At 48.5% G+C, this 9,130-nt stretch overlaps 1 pseudogene; it reads right to left on the bottom strand.

Annotated features, from left to right (window-relative positions):
- Nucleotides 1–7,498: 7,498 nt before the first annotated feature.
- Nucleotides 7,499–7,616, bottom strand: LOC124723755 (annotated as a pseudogene).
- Nucleotides 7,617–9,130: the final 1,514 nt, after the last annotated feature.

The raw sequence follows: 9,130 nt of genomic DNA, 5'->3' as shown, positions 1-9,130 counted from the left end.
ATTTTCACACGAATGCCAGGTATTCTCAGCGGCTTGGCGGCAAACCGGGTACGACAGGTGAGCGACGTTTAATTTCCATAGGCTGCGGCTTTTCCACACTTGTTGTCGCCGTGGGGCGATGGCACAGATGTAAGCTGAGTGGTCCGAGACAGTTGCAGACCACAGTTCCGCGTCCTGTGTCCCAGTGGCAAGAGAGCATGAGACATAAATCCCGTAGAAGCGACTGGAAGAGTGAAGTGTGTGAATCCCAGTCGGTGGCCGTGAAGATGTTCTCAAGTGTCCACCATCTGCAGGTCTCGAATTAGCGTCTCGAGTTCCAGGCACGGATTATGTCGTGGGAGCTGGTCTCTGGGTGCCAGTACGCAGTCGTAGTCACCTGAAAACACCAGATGGTCGTGGCGGCCTTGGAAGAGCGGGGCGAAGTCTTCTGTAAAGAATAGTGAACGTTCGCGACGTTTGTCTGTCCCGAAAGGTGCGTAGATATTGATAAGGCGGACACCCAGCACTGTGAGTGCCATTCCTCTTGCCCCTAGCAGAAAGAGGATATAGTCCGCCACTATCCCTTCCCGAAGAAGTACAGCGACGCCGCTGCCTGTGGGGGAAGCTGGAGAGACGCATGTGTCATAACTGTACATGCCTTGGAGGGCGTCGATGTACACCTCCTGGAGAAGGGCTATATCGGTGGAAGCAGAATGCAACACATCCTAAAGCAACGACAACTGAGCGCGCGTCCGTATAGTGTTGATGTTTATAGTCGCAACACGATAAGTCTGACGTCTATCCATAGGACGCGTGTTGGCCATCAACTCCCGTGTAAGGGGTGTGTGCACGTGACTTCAGGCTGTCTCATCGCTGTCACAGGTGGTGGAAAAGGATCAAGAGCGGTGGGGTGAGTTCCCCCGCTTGTCGTCCGGCACGATGGGTAAGGAGTTTTCGTCACCGTCGTTCACCCAGTCGCCATGAAATACCATCGGCTGTTGGTGGATGGCTGTTGGTGGCTGCTGCGACACTCGACGCAGACTCCTTCGGCGCCACTGGCTGATAATCGGCAGCGCCTGTCTGCATGTGATCCTGCTGTTCTGTGGGGTCGGAGGGACTGAAGCCGTCACCTTTGCAATCTATTGGATTGGATGTTACTGCGGCCTCTGAACCGCCTGTACCGTCGTCGGATTGTACACCATATCAGCCGTTGGCTGCAATCATTCGTCTGACGGAGCACGCCGCCGTCTCTTGTGTTTCCGTGGGGAACGCTGTTTACGGACGTGTGTTTCAGTATCGGAATGTGGCTGGATCTCTTCAGCTGCTCCGGTGTCTAGAAGAAAAGCCGCTGACGGCATAATCCGTGGGTCAACGTCCATCCTATCATCCGTGCTTTCTTGCAAGGTCAGTCAGGGGGGAGGGGGGCGCCATTGCAGTGGCTTGATCCGGTATTGCAGAATAAATCGTGGCCTCGCTGTCGGGGGCGGCTATCGGACGAATGTGGTCGGCATCGGAAAGGGTGGCCACCCGTGCAATTCTGGCATAATTGAGAGAAAGGGTCTTCACCGTAGAAGGAATCATAGATTCATCTGTCGGGATTTGAGCAAGCCATCGTCGGAGACAATCCGATCCGACGTGTCCTTCTTGGCCACAACCGGAGCAAGTGCGTGGCTGTCCGTCATACATAATAATCGCCCTACGTCCACCGATAACAAGATAGGATGGTATATATTTTGCCAGTTCAGTTTTGATCTGTCGTACCCGGTTAAGAACTGGGTACGGTCTAAAGGTGGTCCATCTTTCAGCCATGCGGTTAACCACTCTGCCGTAAGGCTGGAAAGCCGCGGTGACTACGTCCAGTGGTACATCGTACGGGGCCAAGCCTCGCGTGATAGAGACTGTCCCAATATGGTCATCAGAATGTTTGAATTTAAGATCGTTCGCATGTGCACGCGCGATTCTGTTGCACACGTCGTCAATTACTAACTTGACGTAGACAACACTGCTCGTGATAGAGAGATGGATACCAATTATGTCCTGCCGATCAGTTTTAACGTCGTCACGTAGGAAACGCTCCACTTCAAAAGATAGCGGCCGTGCATGATCGGGTTGAAAACTAAGCTTGATGGTGGTTTGTGTGTGCCATGTTACGTCGATAGTGATGGACTCTAAACTAGCGGAGACGAAGTAGTAAACAACTACGGACACTCGCGACCGTAAACAGGACGTCCTCGCCGTAGCGCTGCGGAAAGCAGACCGAAGCCCACTTGGCACAGTGGTTCAGACAACTACACGGATTACCCTGCCACGCCTCCCTCCTCGATCCAAAATTTCCGTGATTGTTTTGTTGCTCAGGTGACACCCAATGACTAGTCCACTTTCGAAGTCACTCAGCTCACCTGAACCAGGCACTGTCCTGTCACTTCTTCTCTATTGACAACACAATACGGCCCGTCTCCTTTTATACTGGAAGGTCCGCCTCTCGTAATATCTGGTGGCCCATTGCGCATTACACACCAGTGTCCAGATGATATTGATCTGATAGTGTATACGTGGCAGGAGTTGTCTTTGAGAGGGGGGGTCTATTGAAATATCTTTGGAGCAGGATGCGAAACGCGTGTTTACTGGAACGTGGTGGTAACATTCCACGGTTGCTGAGGATGTGGAAGAGAATAAGAATTTGGTTGCGAGAGGTGTGGGTCTTCTGCAGATGTTTTAGTAGAGGCAGGATTTTCATTTCTTTGCACTGAATACATGTAGCAGAAGATGAATACTTTTCGCTGATATAAAGAATAATTGCTTCGCGAAATACGACTTACAATACCAAACCAATGTGAAAAATGCTGTTGCCAGTTCTTAATACGCGGCGACGCAATTTTTCAGTTCGAGTAAACAAGAAATTATCGAATCACGATGCAAATGGTGACACCGAATTCAGGCGATTTCGAAGAAACTGCGAGGTGGAAAATGCAACTTGTGGCATCTAGTGACAAACTTATACCACATGTCTCTTTAAAGTGTCTTCAGGCTCTGACGATGAAGGAGAAACACTCGGTTTATGTGTTGCCAAGAAAATGTAGCAAACAGTCACCGGTACAGTGAGGGAATAGTATGGTTGTTTGAGCTCTAAACAGAATATTAGATTTGGCACATTAAGCACCGCAATGTTAACGCTTTATGCACAACACACATCGATGAGCTGCAGTAGAACCTCTTCGGTTTCTACTGTAGCTATTAATGAATTTGAGGCGTACAGCTAACGGATCATTGTTATCAGAAACAGGAAACTCGGCAAGCCGACGGAGCTGGCAGTGCAGTAGAGATAGAATCACATCATTAGAATGACTGTGTCTCGAGTTTTGCATCCTGATTGATGTCGTCTGTAGTTTTACTACATACACTGTGCGACACACAAGGCAATAGACGATTCGTTCCCAATCAAAATCTGATTCCAGCGTGTTCTCCATAACAATCTCACTGTCGTCGAAATGTAAGGAAACAAGAATGGGGCTCCAGAAGAATGACGGCTTTGGGCTCCGTAATTAGTCTAGGTTTGTGTTCGCGGTCCCTGCAGAGCGATATATAGGGGACTGTTATATATTGCTAGATTCAGCACTTAATACTGGTTCTTGGAACTTCGTATGTAGGTTTGCGTGGGATAGTTGGTGTCTGTCCTCAAGCGTTTGCGAGATCACGTTTTCAGTATTTCCATTTCATCCTCCCGTGGTTCAGAAAAATCTGTTACTATTCATGCCGCCTTTTGCAAACGTTCAGTAGACCTGCTAGACTGATTTGATATGAGTTCAACGCGACTGAGCAATATTCTATTTGCGTGTGAGTTGTTTGTGAGAAGAATGTGTTATGCCTTATATAAGTACCAGAAACGTCTGTTAGGCATGCTTCAGAATACGACAGCAGCAGGATCGTGGCTTGTCGACACTGAAATTGATCGTTTCGCGTTATTGCTGTTCACAGTTGTCCGGATCCCAAGACTATCATGTGAAAATGAAATCGATGGGCTTACGAGAGCTCTAGGCGCTTCAGTCTGGAACCGCGCGACCGCTACGGTCGCAGGTTCGAATCCTGCCTCGGGCATGGATGTGTGTGATGTCCTTAGGTTAGTTAGGTTTAAGTAGTTCTGAGTTCTAGGGGACTGATGACCTCAGATGTTAAGTCCCATAGTGCTGAGAGCCATTTGAACTTACGAGAGCCATACACATCACAATGCAGGCTATCATCGGCTCCGCGTGATTAGTGCACGAGAAGACAGATATACTGTTCGCACGACCGTGAAGGAACGTACAGCCACGGCAGGTACGTTGAGTCACGTAATGGTCTCCTTGCAGCAAGATAAGTAGTCACACGGACAGCGAGACGACGTCTAGAGTACCACAGGGTGCCAGCACGACGATCATTGCTTAGCATGCCTCGACACTGCAGCTGAGAGAGTTGTTCCGACAACAGTGCAGGACTACACACAGTAGTGGCAGCACGTTGTCTATTCGGACGAGCCCTGTTTCTGTGCGCAACACTGCGGCTGTGGAATGTGTAGAGGCTTCGAGGAGGACGAACGTTACCAAATTTCATTGATCATCGTCATACAGGTCCAACACCTGGCCTTTGGGTACAGTACACGATCACCCCTGGTACACAAGGCCAATAATTTGGACAATAGTGGTTACTTTTATGACATATTAAAGTTGGTAGCTGCGCCACATCTTTGAGGTTTTTGTAACGTTACGCTTCAAGAAGTTGCAAGTACAGTATTGACCTACCTCGTTACAGAGGGTGTTCGAGAGTTTCCCTGGGCAATACGTTTCCCATACTACGATTGGTGAACTCCGATATAGAGTTGCAGCGGCAAAATATGATTTACTCGTATCAGTCATTCAAGTCCAATACGGCCTGATGTCCAGCTGGGTTAGAGTCATTGTTGCTTACGGAAATAACAGCTCCGTGTAGTAAATTTCTCATCCAGTGTAGGCCCTACCCCAAGTAAACTACAAAATTAATCATGTGTTTTTCCTACTATACTTTATACCAACAAGAAACATTATTTCGCTACTTGCTATCCTTTGAGATGTTGCACTTGCATGGACAGCAGCGTGTTACAGCTGCAACACCACCAGCCGCAACCTCCACAGAGCGCTTATCAAACAGTGGGTTACCTCAAGATACTCTAGACGGCCTGTAAGACGAGATTTTGTGGTGTTACACTCCATGTTAACGATATGTATCTCACCAGAAGAAGAACATCATGCACAGTAAATACCAGCCACATCCAAGGACGGTTTCCGGTGCATCTTCTATCCGTAGCACTATTGCACCTTTTGTGCACTCATTCTCGTCATGTCTCTTGTTGTTTTGTGGATGTCAGAATACGATTAAATTATTGATTTGAGTGCAAGCTAGTGCAGCTCATTCGGGGCCTATTTGCTCATAGAAGACACACCATAACACATAATAATGCTGACACAGTCTGTATTACTAAGCGACTATCCGGGAATCCGAACCCAATACCAGTTGCAGCTTCCCTGCCTAACGGCTTCCAGGGGAACTAAAATGGTCCGGATTTAAAGACTGAATATGCTGTCCTTACCTACTGATTAAAAGGTATTATCTTATGTTAAAATTTTAACACCGCGAGACAAATGTTACAGCTAAAAATTGTGTTTTTGTCTTGAGGCGACAGTGCGCAAATACCGGAATTTTTACATCCAGTATTGGCGAAAGAGAGCATTAGCGACTTCCAACAAACTTTACATATAATTTCAAACCTTTACGACGCTTTTTCTGGCTGACATCTACCACGAAATAATGAAAAGAAAAAAGTTTATCTCTTCCTACACTTACTTTGTACCTGCAATAGAACTTCAGCATTAGACATGAGGTTTTAATTCATTACTTCTTTATTAACGACTCTATTCGCTGCATAGTTTTCAGACAGTGTCTGCTTATACCGTCGAATGTACCTACAAAAGTATATTATTGTACTTGAACAACTGGCTTTTGCTTTAAATAGAGCGCAAATTACTCTGACTATATTCATCCAGTGTTTCATAATGAGAGCGCATAATCATTGGTTTTCAGACGTAGGGTGGAAGCATTTCCGAAACGGTGGAGTTTGTAAACAGTTCGCCTGTCACCGTGCTTCAAGTACGCCGCGCATGAAAAACGGCCCTATCCAAAACTGGAGCCGAGGCAACTTTGGTGCACCACGCACCATCTGTGACAGGGGTGAAAAATGGTTCAATTGGCTCTGAGCACTATAGGACTTAACATCTGAGGTCATCAATCTCCTATAACTTAGAACTACTTAAACCTAACTAACCTAAGGACATCACACACAGCCATGCCCGAGGCAGGACTCGAACCTGCGACCGTAGCAGTCGCGCGGTTCCGGACTGAAGCGCCTAGAATCGCTCGACCACCGCGGCCGGCTGTGACGGGTGTGAACGAGGACTGCCGAGATATGTACGGTTGAGTAGACGTGCAACTGCAAAGCAAGTGAACGACCAGATGAACCAAGAGGCTACCAACAGTATCTCCTCAACGACCGTTCAGCGAACGTTGCTGTGTATGGACCTCCGCAACTGGCGTCTGGTTTATGCATCCATGCTGACTGCTGTTTATTGGCGACGAGGACTGGATTTTGCACGCTAATGCCGCAAATGGACGTCCACTGAATAAAGACAAGTGGCGTTTTCATAGGGGTCACGATTTATGCTGCACCGGACAGATGGCCATTGGCGTATATGGTGTGAAACGTCTGGAAGCGACCACTCTGCAACAATCGTCGGAAGGGTTCAGGTGGGAGGAAAGAGCGTTTTGATCTGGGGAATGTTTCTGTGACATTCCCTGAGTGATCTCGTCGTTCTGGAAGGCACAATGGACCTACACAAGTGCCATGTCCACCCTTTCTTCGGCACAGTGGCATCTACCAGCAGGACAATGCAACTTGTCACACACCTCGTAGTGTACGTGTGTGGTTCCAAAAGCACCAGGATGAGTTCGCCGCACTCCCCTGGCCTCCAAACTCCCAGGATTTAAACCCAATCCAGAATCTGTGGGACCATCTCGATCGGGATGTATGCAGTGGATCTTCAGCCGAGAACCTAGCGCAGCTGACCACAGCACTGGTGCCGGCATGACTCGACATCCTTGTCGGTAGCTTCCAGTGCGTTACTGACTCTCTTCCCACACGTCTCGCAACGATCCGCGCTGCAAAAAGTGCTTATATAGGCTACCGACAGACATTAATATGACTGGACAGTGTATTAATTTCTGCCGTACACATTCAACGATATGATGGCCGTGAAATGAGAGAAAGCACTCCGTCTTCAGGCCACAAGTGGCTCATCGGGACCATCCGACCTCAGCTGAGGATGCGGGTAGGTGGGGCGTGAGGTCAGCACACCTCTCTCCCAGTCGTTGCGATGGTTTTCTTTGACCGGAGCCGCTACTATCCGGTCGAGTAGCTCCTCAATTGGCATCATGAGGCTGAGTGCACCCCGAAAAATGGCAACAGCGCATGACGGCTCAGATGGTCACCCACCCAAGTGCCGGCCACGCCCGACAGTGCTTAACTTCGGTGATCTGACGGGAACCGGTGTATCCACTGCGGCAAGGCCGTTGCCTCAAAATGAGAGACCCTTCTGTTTATACTGTAGCTTACTGACAGCCGTTACGTCCTCCCCTGTGTTTTCGAATGGACTACGAGAAGGGAAACTTTTGTGGTACATGACGTATTTTCTGCCGAACTCGGCAACCGAGTGCGAATATGCGCTTAGTTCAGATTCTGCAACCAAAACAAGATGGCATAAAATAGAAATGGGTTGGAGAAGAATGTCCACAATGTCAGCAGACAGCGAGAACTGAAAAGTGTAGTCGGAAGACCAGCAACGGGTCGGAGAGGAAAGTTACATCGGAAACGTAGGAGGTGAGGTGTGGGGAGACGGTGTGTTTTCCAGCCGACAGCCGTCGCCGCCGGCGTTTAAACACATTAGCTCGCGCCAGCGCCCAGCACCCAAGGCCCGGGAACTCGCGTTCCCACACGCGTCAACCGCATCTCTGCACCTAAATGCACGTCGTACGTGCGCCCGACTCTGCCTTACACTCTTAAAAAGTTGGATTAGGTGAAGACACAGAGAGTTACGAGGAGCTGCGTGATTCATCTCTCGTTCGTTCAGCCCGTATGAGAGTGTACATAAATTACATTATGCCGTACTATAAGGGGCGATAAAAAAGTTTCCGTTCGAATGCCGTACAGTCCAGAATTGGTATGCCAATCAACCAAAATCTCCGTGAGCATTGGGGCAATTATTCCACCGACGCACCAGGTTGAACATACACGTTTGGTAGAACACCGCTTCTTGCTGCATGAAGAAGTCCGTAACTGCATGCTCCATATCCCCGTCCGATAGGAATCTTCGACCGTTCAAGGCCTGTTTTAAGGAACCGAGGGCGTGATAATCGCATGGGGAGAGATCGAGACTGTAGGATGAGTGCCCGTGGGCCTCCCACTCCAATTGGTGTAACTACGGCAGGCCTCCCGGAGCGACCGGCGCCTTGTGGCGAATCACGACTGGCACGGAACTTGATGCATCATTCAACAACCGTAGTTTTCGACAGACATGCTGGCCCATACACAGTCTTCGTTCTCTGCTGTTTGCCCTTCGGTAGCAAAGAAAAGAATATCAACACGTTAATGCCGTTTGGACCCATTTGGTAATAGCGTCGCCATAGTTCAGATTCCCGCATTTACCGCCCGCAAGTCGGAAAGACACAAACTCCACTGTAATCCCTTGTCAATGTGTCGGTGCGTATATACCTACATCAGATTTGCGCTACGTTGAATTTAGTCTGCAGCAACGCTCTGAAACGGAAACGTTTTGATCGCCCCTTATATTAAAATACCAAATGAGTACCGTCCCAAGACTAACGAAGCAACATTTTACCAAGAACGTTCTTTAAATAATTCAACAAATACGTTTTCTCTGCCTATTTCGGTTGAGAAATACGGAATTTGTTGTGGAACACCGTGGAATATTTCCGCTTCAGCCCGTATGGTTTCATGAAGTTTCGAAAGGCGGCGGCGCTATACTTAATCTTCAAAATGGCGTCTATAACGAAGGTGCATTCCAAGCAGAGA

This window comes from Schistocerca piceifrons, chromosome X (genome assembly GCF_021461385.2).
Source record: "Schistocerca piceifrons isolate TAMUIC-IGC-003096 chromosome X, iqSchPice1.1, whole genome shotgun sequence".
In the NCBI taxonomy this organism is placed as follows: domain Eukaryota; kingdom Metazoa; phylum Arthropoda; class Insecta; order Orthoptera; family Acrididae; genus Schistocerca; species Schistocerca piceifrons.
This window is presented reverse-complemented; position numbering and strand designations above follow the sequence as displayed.